At 42.3% G+C, this 14203-nt stretch overlaps 1 protein-coding gene across 5 annotated transcripts in view; it reads left to right on the forward strand.

The window, feature by feature from the left end:
- The first annotated feature begins 12605 nt into the window (after positions 1-12605).
- Positions 12606-14203, forward strand: part of LOC126162612 (lysophosphatidylserine lipase ABHD12) — a 107151-nt gene continuing 105553 nt past the window's right edge. The window contains exon 1 of one of the 5 annotated variants that reach the window (XM_049919224.1): positions 12606-12917. The gene's annotated coding sequence lies outside the window, so the exon portion shown is untranslated. Of the gene's footprint in view, positions 12918-12983; positions 13150-14203 lie in introns of those variants that run through there. The other 4 variants (XM_049919225.1, XM_049919222.1, XM_049919223.1 and 1 more) reach the window with 4 other exon arrangements.

Below are 14203 nucleotides of genomic sequence, written 5' to 3' on the forward strand. Positions count from 1 at the left end.
AGAAGGCTTCACGCTTCACAGCTAGCGTTCACCATTGGCACATGCGTTCTTACTCTGTGACAGCGTTAGCCTCGTTATTTTATAGCCACACTGCATATGTAACCGATGTGGCATATAGCAAACATATTCGACTGAGTGTAGAAAGCCTACACCATAAACCATCTCCAGCAGTTTCTTAAGGCTGATTGGAGGAAAGCAGGAGCAGCAATGTGGCGTGCAAAGTGAGACAACCAGTTGAACCGAGCCATCGAGAGAGAACAATACCGTTTATCCATGTTCCAAAAAGAAATTCCAGATCATAAATCTCTATTTGTGGAACCACTCAAGTTGACAGCTAATTCTGTGTCGTCCTGATATGTTGCCATGTGTAACTCCTTCAAATAATATGCATGTTTTCATAAGGGCGCACACTCCCCTGCAGGCTGAAAGATTAATTCTGGATATTGCCTTCTAGACTCTGACTAAGCCATTTCTCCACAATATCATTTTTTTTTACCAGGAGTTGGCAATCTCAGAAGATATGCAGGAGAACTTCTGTGAAGTTTGGATAGCAGAAAATAGGCACTGGAGGAAGTGCAGCTGAGAGCTAAAGGTTGTGAGTCACGTCTAAATAGCTCAACCAGTAACTGCACTGCCCACAAAAAGTAAAGTTCCGCGTTCGAGCTCCGATCCAGCACATTGTTTCAATTTGCCAGGAAGTATATAATGCGTTGTAGCTGCAGAGGACTACGGTAATGTCAAATGTGAATCATAGCATGAAGTTTCAGATCACTGATCGGCTATCTGTCACGAAGTACCTTGCCATGAAAATTAGCACAGAAGCTGGCAGACATTGTACCAGGGGTCATAAGTAGATAGATTGTTGTTTTGTTCATACTGCTATCCGTTCTTAAAAGAATGGTTTCAACTTATCTCGAAGTATCAGAATAGACATTAACTGACTTGCTTAATTTGTTCGTTTATACTTCACAAATTTATTGGCGTTATTATATGAGGCAAGAAACGGTGCATATCGAATGCCATTTAATCGAAGTTGTGAAGGTAGTTGTGTGGGGCAATATGGCTCGGAAATGGTTTATGTGACATCTGCTGAGACTCTGACGGTGATTTGATTGTGCACGTCTATTTCCATATATGTAGAGGACACATTTAGATTATCTTCATTAGAGCGTTTTGATTTTATACCAAAACAATGAGATAGGACTCACTGAAATGAACATACTACACTTGTTGCAGAGGCTCATTAATTTCGTGTCAGTCAGTCTTGTACAGTAGTTAAGGAAGGTGACAGTCTTTGTACATTTTGTATCCATTCATGTGCAGTATAGCAGTTGTAGGATGCACTGTGAACAGCTTGACTTCACAGTCTTACGACAACGTAAAACCATTTTAAAAACAATACTCTGTCCAGTCGTCTTTTGGGCTGTACATTCATTCGAACTGAGACAGTCATGATTGTGTGAGTCTGATACATAGAAGTCTCTTATGAAGCTAAACAACTGGTATACATACAGGAGCCATTCAAGCAAGTGATCACAATATAATGTCAGCTCAAGATTTACTGATGCATTCTACTTGCATGTCACTTGCACCACCCCACTCTCCATTGTTGCCAGATGTATCCAAGTTGGCGGCGATGACGTCTTCCAAGATGGCGGCCTGTAGACTTGGCAACACCGCATGAAGTCATTCAAGATGGCGGCCATGAGATCATCCAAGGTGGTGGATTTTGGCGGGAAGATAGGTCAACTGGGCTACCTCCACTAACCTAAGTCATCTGACTGCCACCTCTTTCTAGGAATTGGCAAGAAATTTTAATTTTGGCAGTAAAGAAAGGTCACTTGGGCTATCTCCACTAACTTAAGAAAACAGCGGGAAAGAAAGGGCACTTGGGTTACCTCCACTAACCTAAGTCATCCAACCGCCACCTCTTCCTATGGACTGGCAGGAAAAGGACTTGACCTGTGCTGGACATAAGTCTTTATTATACATGCAGTCTTTATTTAAACAATTTGGTGCAGTACAGCCATCCAGTGTGTTCACCACGAGGTCCAGACTCCAACTGACCCAGTACACAATACTACCACCAGAGGGCGCTGTCGTCCGTTCCATGATGTAATCTAAGACAGCGGTCTGGGGTGGGGAGAAATGGCGGAAAACAGTGTGGTCGCCATGGGGTCCAGAGTCCAACTGACCTAGTACACAATACTGCCAACAGACGGTACTGTCGTCCATTCCATGACATAATCCAAGATGTCAGGGGAAAATGATGGGAAACAGTGTGGTCGCCATGGGGTTCAGAGTCCAATTGATCCAGTACACTGTACCACCACCAGAGAGCACTGTTGTTCATTACATGACATAACCCAAGATGGCTGTCTGGAGGGGAAAATGACTCAGCCTGTGCATGGCTGCTGGAGAGAGGAAGGAGTGTACTTTATTTATTTTGGAACAATTTATTTAGGGATGGATTTTAGATAGTATATTTATCACACTGATACAAAACACACACTGACACGCTTGGGGTCATGTCATACAGCCTACAGACCTGTAAACTCTCGTTAATTACCGAAATAATGCTCTGCAGACTCCCAAACAAATTACCGAAATAATTTCATTACACAGCACACACACACACATGCAACCTTCTCCCAAATGATGCCGTACACTCATGTGCTGACACAAAATCAACTCATTAACTGTCCAAATAATGTATAGCACAGCCTACAGACCTACTTGCAAAATAATGCAACAGACATGCAAACAACATGCACAGGCACCGCCTGCTGCCCCCTGTCCACTGGATCACATAGGAGGCTACCACACACACTCCCAGAAGTTGGGATGCACTAGCAACCCCCTGCGAAGTGACGCGGCCATCGGCTGCCAAGCCATGCACAGGTGCCCGTACCGGTCCCTCAAGCATGAGGTGGCGGCATCCCTTTCATACTTGACACCTGAGAAATTCCTCTTGAAATACGTGATCACCCAGGCACTGTTGCTGACACGACTGGAGTAAAGACCTATTTGCAGAGCACAGACACTCAAAGGACGTTCGCATGTCAACGCCCCCGTGAGCCACCACCGAACGCGAGCCATTGCTCTCATGCCGCTGCTGCCTAAAACAAGTAGGTGAACGTTGCATGTATTTTCGGGTACACAGTTAGAGTTCTTCGAGTGTTATACTGACCTCACAGAACTCCAAGGCGCGCTCATGCCGGTTCCATACGTGAGATGCTTCTGGGTAGCTCGTGTGTTTACTATTGCTGGGGTGATCCCTCTCTCCACCTGTGGTCCAGTGAAGACCTAATTGCCAAGCGACTCACCCTCACAGACGTTGCAGAAATCTGTCCCAAAATAGCAGAGGCTGCATTGTTCCTAGTGACCTTAACGGGCCATGCGAGCTGCGTCTGGTCATGCATGCATACCCAACATGGCTGACGCATAGTGTGAAATGTTCGTCTTGCTATCAATATACATCTCAGAAATGTCAAACATTCTCACCACTAAAAGCCTGTGCAAGCTCAGAAAAACACTGTTAATCATAAAAGCATTCTTATTGTTTGGAAAGAGAGCATTCTCTAAGCACACACATGGGGAAATCAGAACAATTACACAAACAGAATTCGAAGCACTGTCTTACAGAAGAGAAAAAAATGGCCAGAATTTTCAGTATCGTACAGCTACAGATCTGGAGATGTCCTAATGCCACAGTGGTGGATGAGTGACAGCATCCCCACCAAAGATGGAGGGTCTGTTTCAAATTGTCTTTGAACACTTGCTTTCTCAGAACATTCTGTACGTACCTTGCCTCCATCTTGTTCGAATCAGTTTGTAGATACTCCTACATCCTGGATGTCTTGTGAATGGATAGAGCATTATGATTGTATTTTGTACAGATTACCATATTGCTTCTACAATTAAACACTGCAAAGTGGCCTACAGATCGTCAAATAGGGAAAGACTCTCACTCAATTACACTGCTCTCCCAACTGAGGTCAGGAGTTTGAATATTAGAGTGTGAAACAGATCTCCAACCCACCAATATATCACTGCGTACCACGTCAATGTAGTAAACATACAATTCATATCCTGCACCTACAAAATCAGCCCTTTTTACATCATTCTTACATATACTGCGAAGACAGACAGCACCGTATACACTCTTCACAGCACTAGATATTTCCCTGAGAGGTCGGTGGTCATCAACCCCCAACGGGTGACCAGAGCGCCCTCAGTGGACTTAAGACACTCTCAGAACTGTTCTACAAATTCGGGCTAGTTCCCCCTTGGCACAAATGCATTGCTGTTTCTGGTCTGGACCTGCTTGCTTGCTTGCTTTTCTACACCCATCTCCAGACTTTGGGACTACAAGAACACATGCATTTTTGCATGGTTTGCCATAATATTATACCATTTTCAGGCTGCTTTTCAATATCAAGCACACAGTAGTATCGTACCGATCGCTCATGCAACATAATGCCAAAGATGTAGACTGGAAATTATTTATCTACAAACCTGAAACTTAAGCTAGGTGGGACATGCTGTAAACCATTGACTAACTAGAAACTTGTCATGTCTGTGAATACATTTATACAGAAACTCTAAGAAAATAGAGAAAACTGATATTTCCACTCGCAAATACCGATGTCGGTGATGTAGCAGATTCCAAATCATACCTATAATTTACAAGGTCAACTAAGGTGTTTCTCATGTCTAGGGAACTGTCAAACATGTCTTCCACACGCTAGATGCACACACCACAAGCGATCTTCTCTCGACTAAATAAATGTGCAGAAGCAGTCAATTGAATAATTTACATGGGAGAGAATAACAGTCCAGTGCAAACACACCTCCATATTCAATCTTCTCAAATTTCCACGCGATCACGAAAGCTATCCAACGCATACTAAGTATTAGTTTGGTATTTCATCATCTACACATCAGGACAACATGGTTAAGTCATATACATTCCTACACTCCAACAGGCCTCTCCATTCAGACAGCTCCTGTTGTGAACAGGAAACATGAATCATCCCCATACAGATCACCAGCGCTGCATGCCAAACTCGCACATCATCCTAAGAAATCGGTCACATATATATTTTATCCCTGTACTTACAACTAAATGTTACAATTGTGGTTTCAGTTGAATGACATTCGACAATGAGTGAAGTATCAGAAATACACCCTGTTGACGGCTGTGGCTCTGGAAATAGAAATATCAGTACCATTCTTATGACTTGACATACTCTTGCCTTTGCTATCACAGTACTTGACTTCAAATCCATACCTTTCTTACGAATCGACATAGTCATTTCCTTTGCACATGTTGGAACACAAACACATACTTTATGCGACGGATGCTCATGGCGAACCTATCATGCACCCCCTACTACTAAGTATAATACTTCGTCAGTAACTGATCGCTGGCGATACGAAATAATACTGACCGAAAATCAATGATGGGTGGACATGTCTCGTAAGTTATTCTTGCAAGTGCTTCCACCGTGTCTTACTTACTGTCACAAGCGGTCTTGGATCTACATGTGCACACAATTGTCCATGTTAAAAGCTATACCAGCTTTATAAATCCACATATGGCATTACCTACGAATCACGTGATTTTTCCATACTAATACCGAGATGGTGATCATAGGAGTGTATATTATCAGACCAGCAGTCCGGTTACACGTACCCCACGATGCAACCTCATCAAAAAATCTCTAAATTTTGAAAGTGATTCGGCTAAGGAACATGGTATGAAACCGCTATTTGCAACTCCCTCACGCCGCCACCACTAGATATTTCTCCAGTATTTGTAACACATTCTGTCTCACATTCTGTCTTGGGACTGATGACCATAGATGTTAAGTCCCATAGTGCTCCGAGCCACATTCTGTCTTGATACCATTTCAGAGGTTCTGCGATATATCCACTGAGCTATAGGCGATGACTGATTGAGAAGGATCACATGCAGTAGTAGATGGTGTGCTGATTGAGTTTGTAAGAAATGTACACTAGGTTTTCAGATCTCTAATGTTATGCTATCTGCTAAAAATGATGTCTATGATTTGGAATCAAGTCTCTGCATTCAACCACGTACCTGCGTTGGATCCTATGGAGAAGTCCTCTAATGATTACAGCCACAAGTGAATCATATTTCTGGCACTCTCGAAACGAGTCAGCTTTCTCGAACCTGTCTGCTATAGCAAAATTCCAACGTGGTTTTATCAGTCCCTACGCATCTTGCGACTCCTGCCATTTCCGCAGCTTTGCGCATGAGATCGTTCCAATTTAAGTTGGAACTGGATGGAAGTCATAGAAAGCCATATCCACCATGCCGGCCGGTGTGGCCATGCGGTTCTAGGCGCTTCAGTCTGGAACCGTGCGACCGCTATGGTCGCAGGTTCGAATCCTGCGTCAGGCATGGATGTGTGTGATGTCCTTAGGTTAGTTAGGTTTAAGTAGTTCTAAGTTCTAGGGGACTGATGACCTCAGATGTTAAGTCCCATAGTGCTCAGAGCCATTTTTGAACCATATCCACCACCTTCTGCAACCTGTGTAGAAACAGAGCGACCTGAGTCAGTGCGGCAGGAGTGTATTTTGACCATTTGGTGGAAATGGGCTTATTGTGTTGCATCCCCAAACCACATACAGATACTGCAGTCCAAAGCAGATCCACGTCCCTCAGCTCCCATTCACGTCTATCAGCGCAACATGCTATCGTCGTTATTCTATACCATCCAACAGAGAAAAATTACGAAACATAAAAGCTCCACTAACTTCATCCGACATAGAACTCGATAAGATTTTTACTGCATATATCTCTTCCCATACACAGAAAACAAATACCATCTGCTTGGCGGCATCGAGCACACGTGACAATCCTATTAAATATACAGGTATTGATCAACTGCACAGACCAGTTTAAAGTGTCATCACCTGTACTGTAGGAGGATGACTGTATCCCACAGACTATACTGTAAGTCGCAAGAGACGCTCCCTGAGACCCTGTGTCGTTGTTTGAAACATTGTTTTTTTCTGCTCTAACATGCTTTGTACACTGACATACATTTTGTTTTTTCGCCACGACTTCGAGGTCTGTTTTTTAATTCTACATCATACTACCAAACTTAAAGTGCTATGTGAATTAGCATTCTCACTATACCAACAGGAGAAAGGAGCGTCGTGACACTCAGTGGCACACAAGACCAATCAGTTACACATTACACCATGTCTTCATGAGGCAATCGTCAAAACAATAATGAAGAAGTAAAACATGGGGAGCTGCTTGTTGCACGCGACAATCGCTTTCGAAAATTAAGAATGCATCATAATTGTAACTGCGGATTGGTGAGTTGAGAGACTGCAATATTACGTCACAATATCCTTTCATTATTTTGCAGAACATCGGTGAACATAGCTAAAGCAGTATAAAGCAACATTATGCACTGCAACACATTCAGTGGCAAGATGTGTTAGATCTTAACAGACGGGAGAGGGGGGTGGGGAGGAGGAAGGGGAGGAGAGAAATCACACAGTTGTATGCGCCCAGGCGGAATGTAAAGGACCGACTGAAGGTGTAGAGTACACATGCAGACTCGGAGGTCAACGGAAAGAACAAACAAGTGTTCTAGGCTTACCTCCTTTGAGATATATCAATATATGTGGTGTCAATGTTCTCAAAATGAATATAGAGCTTTATTTGGGGTTCCGGTAAGTGAAATATTCTGAAGACAAAGTATGGTTCTACGGGTTTAGAGATGTGTCGTACACTGCTGCGTATACGCCCTAATAACAACACTAGCTATCTAAATTCGGTTTTACCAAGCCTGCACCGATTACAGAGAAAGTTATGCTTGTACACTGACGGAAAAAAATCACAACACCTAAAAATAATTAATGTTAAGTAATGAAATTTCGGGAATACATTTGCCTAGCCAATATTTTAAGTGATTAACAGTGCAAGTTCACAGATTAATATAAGATCGGTGTAACCGCCAGAATGTTGAATGAAAGCATGCAAACGTGCATGTATTGTGCTGATCAGGTACTGGATAGTGGAATGGAGTTGCATGATTTTTGCACTTGGTCGGTCAGTTCAGGATCGGTTAATGCCCTCTGTGCTGGACGATGGAGTTGCCGTCCTATGACGTCCCATATGTGCTCGATTGGTGACTAAGCTGGTAACCGAGGAGGCCAACGCAACATGTTGACACCCTGTAGGACATGTTGGATTACAACAGCGATATGTGGGCGAGCGTTATCTTGTTAGAAAACACCGCCTAGAATGCTGTTAATGAATAGCAGCACTACAGGTCGAATTAACAGACTGACGTATGGATTTGCAGTCCAGGTGAGTGGGATAACCACGAGAGTGATCCTGCTGTTATACGAAAGCACACCCCAGACCATAACTTCAGGTGTAGATCCAGTGTCTAGCATGCAGACAGGTTGGTTGCAGGCCCTCAACAGACCTCCTTCTAACCGTCACACAGCCATCACTGTCACGGATGTTGAACCAGATTTCATTAGAAAACACAACAGACCTCCACCCTGCCCTAAAATGAGCGTTGGTTTGGGGTCAGTGGAAGACACGCTACAGAGCGCCTCTCTCGGAGCTGTCCTTGAAGTAACCGATTTGTAACAGTTAGTTGTGTCACTGCGGCCTCAACTGCTGCTCAAACTGCTGCTGCAGATGCAGTACGGTGCGCAAGAGCCATACGCTAAACACGATGTCTCCACCTCTAGGTAGAACCACGTGGCCGTCCTGACCCCGGTCTTCTTTCGAGCGTACGTTCTCGTGACCACCGCTGCCAGCAATTACGTACAGTGGCTGCATTGCTGCCAAGTCTTTCTGCAATATCGCAGAAGGAACATCCAGTTTCCCGTAGCCCTGTTACACAACCTTGTTAAAAAAACTCAGTGAAGTGTCGATAATGACGTCTTATCGCCTTAAAGACGTTCTTGACTAGCATGAACTCAGCACGTCCAATCTCCAAGGTAACTAACGCTCACGACAGTCACAGCGTGTATTTAAAGCAAATCTGATTTGTACCCTGATAGTGTCGCTTCTAGCGCGCTCTTATGTGACTGGCGCTAAATTTGATTAGATTTCATCTCTCAGCTGTAGAAGCTCGCCTGCCAACTTTCGTTAATGTCGTACAGCTTTACCTTGTGTTGTGGTTTGTTTACCGTAAGTGTATTTAAAAACAAAGAAATAAATAAGTTTAATTAAATAAATGGTAACTAGGTAGGAACAAATTAATGAAGTCAACACAGTGGAGGAGATAATTTAGATTCTATACTCTGTTCAGTTTAAAACACAAAGTTTGATGACCTTATATGAAGTAATTATAAGCACATTAGTTTCCACATTAAAGCTGAAGCTGAGTGCAGTTAAGATTGCATGAACACGCCATATGTGAACAAAATCAGAGATGATAACAGTTCCTAAGTGATAAGAATGTAAACAAAGTTCAGAGGTATAATTTACAAATATTAATACTCGAGTCCGCCACAACATAAGCTAACATGAAAGCAGAAACACAATCCAAGTCTCACATAAGCGTTAACGTTTAAGTTCATCTATGATGCTGCAGCACCTTTCAGAAAAGTTCATTACAAAATACACTGAAGTGCCAAAGAAACTGGTATAGGCATGCGTATTCAAATACAGAGATATGTAAACGGACAGAATATGGCGCTGCGGTCGGCAACGCCTATATAACATAACAAGTGTCTGGTGCAGTTGTTAGTTCGGTTACTACCGCTACAACTGCAGGTTGCAAGATTTAACTGAGTTCGAATGTGGTGTTATAGTCAGCGTAAGAGCGATGGGACGCAGCATCTCCGAGGTATCGATGAAGTGGGAATTTTCCCGTTCGACCATTTCACGAGTGTACTATGAATATCAGGAATCCGGTAAAACATCGAATCTCCGACATCGCTGCGGCCGGTAAAAGATCCTGCAAGAAAGGGACCAACGACGACTGAAGAGAATCGTTCAACGTGACAGAGGTGCAACCCTTCCGCAGATTGCTGCAGATTTCCAAGCTGGGCCATCAACAAGTGTCAGTGTGTGAACCATTCAACTAAACGTCATATATGGGCTTTCAGAGCCGAAGGCCCACTCGTGTATCCTTGATGACTGCAAAGCTTTATGCCTCGCCTGGGCCCGTCAACACCGACATTGGACTGTTGATGACTGGAAACATGTTACCTGGTCGGACGAGCCAGTTTCAAAATGTATCGAGCGGATGGACGTGTACAGGTATGGAGACACCTCATGAATCCATGGACCGTGCGTATCAGGAGGGGACTGTTGAAGCTGGTGGAGGCTCTGTGATGGTGTGGGGCGTGTGCAGTTGGAGTGATACGGAACCCCTGATACTTCTAGAAACGACTCTGACAGGAGACGCATACGTAAGCATCCTGTATGATCAACTGCATCCATTCATGTCCTTTGTGTATTCCGACGGACTTGGACAATTCCAGCAGGACAATGCGACACCCCACACGTCCAGGATTGCTACACTATTTGAGTTTAAACACCAAACTCACCAGATATTAATATTATTGAGCATATCTGGGATGCCTTGCAACGTATTGTTCAGAAGAGATCTCCACCCCGTCGTACTATTACGGCGTTGTGGACAGCCCTGCAGGATTCATGGCGTCAGTTCCCTCCAGCACTACATTCAGACATTAGTCGAGTCCGTGCCACGTTGTGTTTCTGCACTTCTGTGCGCTCGCGGGGGCCCCACACGATATTAAGCAGGTGTACCAGTTGCTCTGGCTCTTCAGCGTATAACTATCACTTACGCTAAGTTAAATTAGCGTTTGAGACTCGAAGATTGACCGCACCTGAAAACATTGCTCAGACTTTGATCACCCATAAGATTTTGCCTACCGTATTGAAATGTTGTGGCTGACTTGCCGCCCGAAGACTATGTTGAACTGCTACGGTCGCAGGTTCGAATCCTGCCTGCCTCGGGCATGGGTGTGTGTGATGTCCTTAGGTTAGTTAGGTTTAAGTAGTTCTAAGTTCTAGGGGACTTATGACCTAAGATGTTGAGTCCCATAGTGCTCAGAGCCACTTGAACCACTATGTTGAACTCCTGCCAAAAGCTGCAAATACCTCCAGATCTTTATTCGACACTGACTCACCACCGGTCCACTGGCGCACCGAAAAGACCACGAAGCACATATGCGCCGACTACTTAAAAGCTCGAGAGCACATACGACATTTTATCTTCAGAAATTCTCACGAATTTACGTCAAAATGGACATCATTTAAATTATATTTTTTTTCCAGATGAACGCCTCCCCACACTGGCCATTTTCCGACCTTACAAATCATTATCATATACACGTTGCGATAAATATTTAAAAAAGTGATACGGCGCAATCATACACAACTTTTAAAAAATTGTTACACAAGTAAATTTTTCATGTACATAAGTGTCGTGCACCACATTAGGGCGTTTTTTCCTGTTCGTTTACGTAGCTCTGTTCGTTTTTATGTGGCACTCACCAATTTTCAGTTACGGCCAATTTAACTGGACGTTCGTTTGAACCAGTCTGAATAAAGCTTAATTTAAAAGGAAATACCTTACATACCTAATGTAAACCCTTAGACATAGATTAAGGGTGTAGAACATCACTTGCTTACTTAATAAAATATGCAGATGTGTTCTTTTAGTTCTGATTAATTGAACTGATTGGTTTTAATCAGTGTGTCAAGATTCTCGATCTATTTAAGTTACAGTCAGTCTGCAACAGTATGTATTCACTGTACAGTTCAGCTCTTGTTCAATGTATTATTTATGACTGTACTATTTTTGGGTTGTCAGTAGCTTAACTTAAAGTGTTTTGTGTAATCATTGTTTATAGAAAGTCAATGTTAAGTTAAAAATTAGAATTTGCCCAACATCTTACATTGCTGTGCAGAACTCGTGGCATTGATATCTACATTTACAATGTAGGTCCGTTGGAACCAGTTCCCAGTTCTTGTAGTGCAGAGGAATAAGAAGATACGTATACTGTACGCGCAAAGCGTAGACTGAATTAGCCTTCCTTGCTCAGTCCACGTACGGCTGGGACAAGAAAGAATATTAAAATACTAAAGACAAAATGAGAACCGCTTTTTATCACAACGTTTCTGCCGATCAGGAGAATCTAATTACAGATGCACAGGAAAGTACATATATTTATTTTGTAATGTGTATTTAATTGTTTTCTTCTTTTCTTTGTTAATAAATTTCGCGATGCCTGTCATGAACTACCAACTGCTTCGTTCGTATTTACAAAATGTACTAAACTGGCCGTAGGGACGAACAGAACGTTCGTAACTTACAGACTATTGTTGATGATATTGTCTTACACATACCGGTAACATTTCTACAATCAGTTCGCCAAAGACATCTGGATCTTATTATATGAGGGCTAACAGTAGGCAGTTTATCGTGATTTTTCCATTTTCGCTTACGATTAGTTCCGAGACTTTTGTTCTGTATAGAGCAAGTAAGATTTTTGACCACGTTACATAATATGAATACGCCAAGTAACTGACGTCGATTAATAGTTCTGTTTGTGCTGTACGTTAACCGTTGTTTCGGAGATTTCCTTGTGCCCTATGGCTTACCTTTACATATGGTCTGTTGCGTTGGCTGCCATGAAGTTTGGACTTGAGACACTGAATCAGAGATGTTGAAGGATAATAGGATAACAAAGGAGCGTGGGTGTGACTTTGTGTTGGTATTGTGTTTAGTTTAAGCAATGAAGTGGCCTAAAAGAAGCTGGAACAGATAAAGGCACACAGTTCCTCAATAAGAAACACAAAAGTACGTGTTGAAATACGTTGCCGTACGGTTGTTTGTAAGTTTGTGTTATAGCGTCCGTAGAGTAACGTGGTAAGTATTGACATAGGTCTTGGCGTCTTCGTGATTTGTCAGTTTCTGAGCGAAGTATGTGTTGCCAGTAGTATCGTTATAGAAACAGATCACTGATATAGCATTTAGTAGGAGTTGCCTTGATCGTTTGATTAAATGCAGTGCAAGAAAAGCGACGATGATATCTGTGTATATGTAGCCGAGCACAAATTATGAGCGCATTATTCTCCAAACATCGTGTACGTCCCAGTTTGTAAGTAGTACTGCAAAAATTGAAGTAAAGATGTTAAGGAGATGCTTGTTACTGATATTCAAATTTTCCTCTCGACATTTCCAATTGCCCTAGATTAATTATGTTTCAATTTAATCTTTAGTTATTGCCGATAATGTGCGATATCTTCCAATTTATTTTGTCATTGAGGAGATTTTTCCCGTATTTGGTTATTAAATATTTTGATTAAGCTGTTTGACGGTAATTTTGGTAATTTCGTTGCTGAATATAAACGAAGGCTTCACCCCTGCACTTGACATTCTGAAAGAAATCATTTTAATTTTTTGTATTGTGATGATGTGTAGTACCATCTTGAATATTCTTTACCTAGAAACGTAAGTATTCTTCTGCCTAAACTAATATCATAAAATTTGTCAGTGCTTGATTGGTAATGCACTGTAACAATTTTAAAGCAATTGGAATTACTGATAAATTCTAATGGTTGCATGTAGGGATAATTTGAATTACACAGACTGTGGTTTCAATATTTGTGCCTTCTGTGTCACGTATTTATCATTTTCTGCATTCTATTAAATTACACATTTGCTACCACCATTCACTACTACTTATACTATTCCTTATTATGCATTTTTACCAGGGGCAAAAAGTCTTATTGCAGGGCAGGCTGTTATTGTAGTTCATCAGTTTATTACACAGCAAATTAAATATGAATCTTTTGTTATGGATGCTACAAGTTGACACTTCTTGATACTCATGATCAACATGCCGTTTTGGATCCTTTATGCATGAACTTGAGAACATTAGAGCATGCCGTATTTTGATCCTTTTACTTTACAGTGTTAATGCTGAAGGTGGTTGTGTGTCCATTCCACAGTTTATCTGCTTATAATTGTCAGGCACTGGAAATATTTGCCTATAATTCACAGTTTGAGTGTTGAACAGCTCCTGACGAATTGTTTACATCATACTGTTAGAGTACACATAGCACTACTAATTTCGATCAGCGTGATGTGACAGGGAATTGTATGTGATCTGTGTACCAAATTTTTATCTGTTCCCCCGCCCCCCCCCCCCC

The sequence above is a fragment of the Schistocerca cancellata genome, chromosome 2 (assembly GCF_023864275.1).
Source record: "Schistocerca cancellata isolate TAMUIC-IGC-003103 chromosome 2, iqSchCanc2.1, whole genome shotgun sequence".
Classification (NCBI taxonomy): domain Eukaryota; kingdom Metazoa; phylum Arthropoda; class Insecta; order Orthoptera; family Acrididae; genus Schistocerca; species Schistocerca cancellata.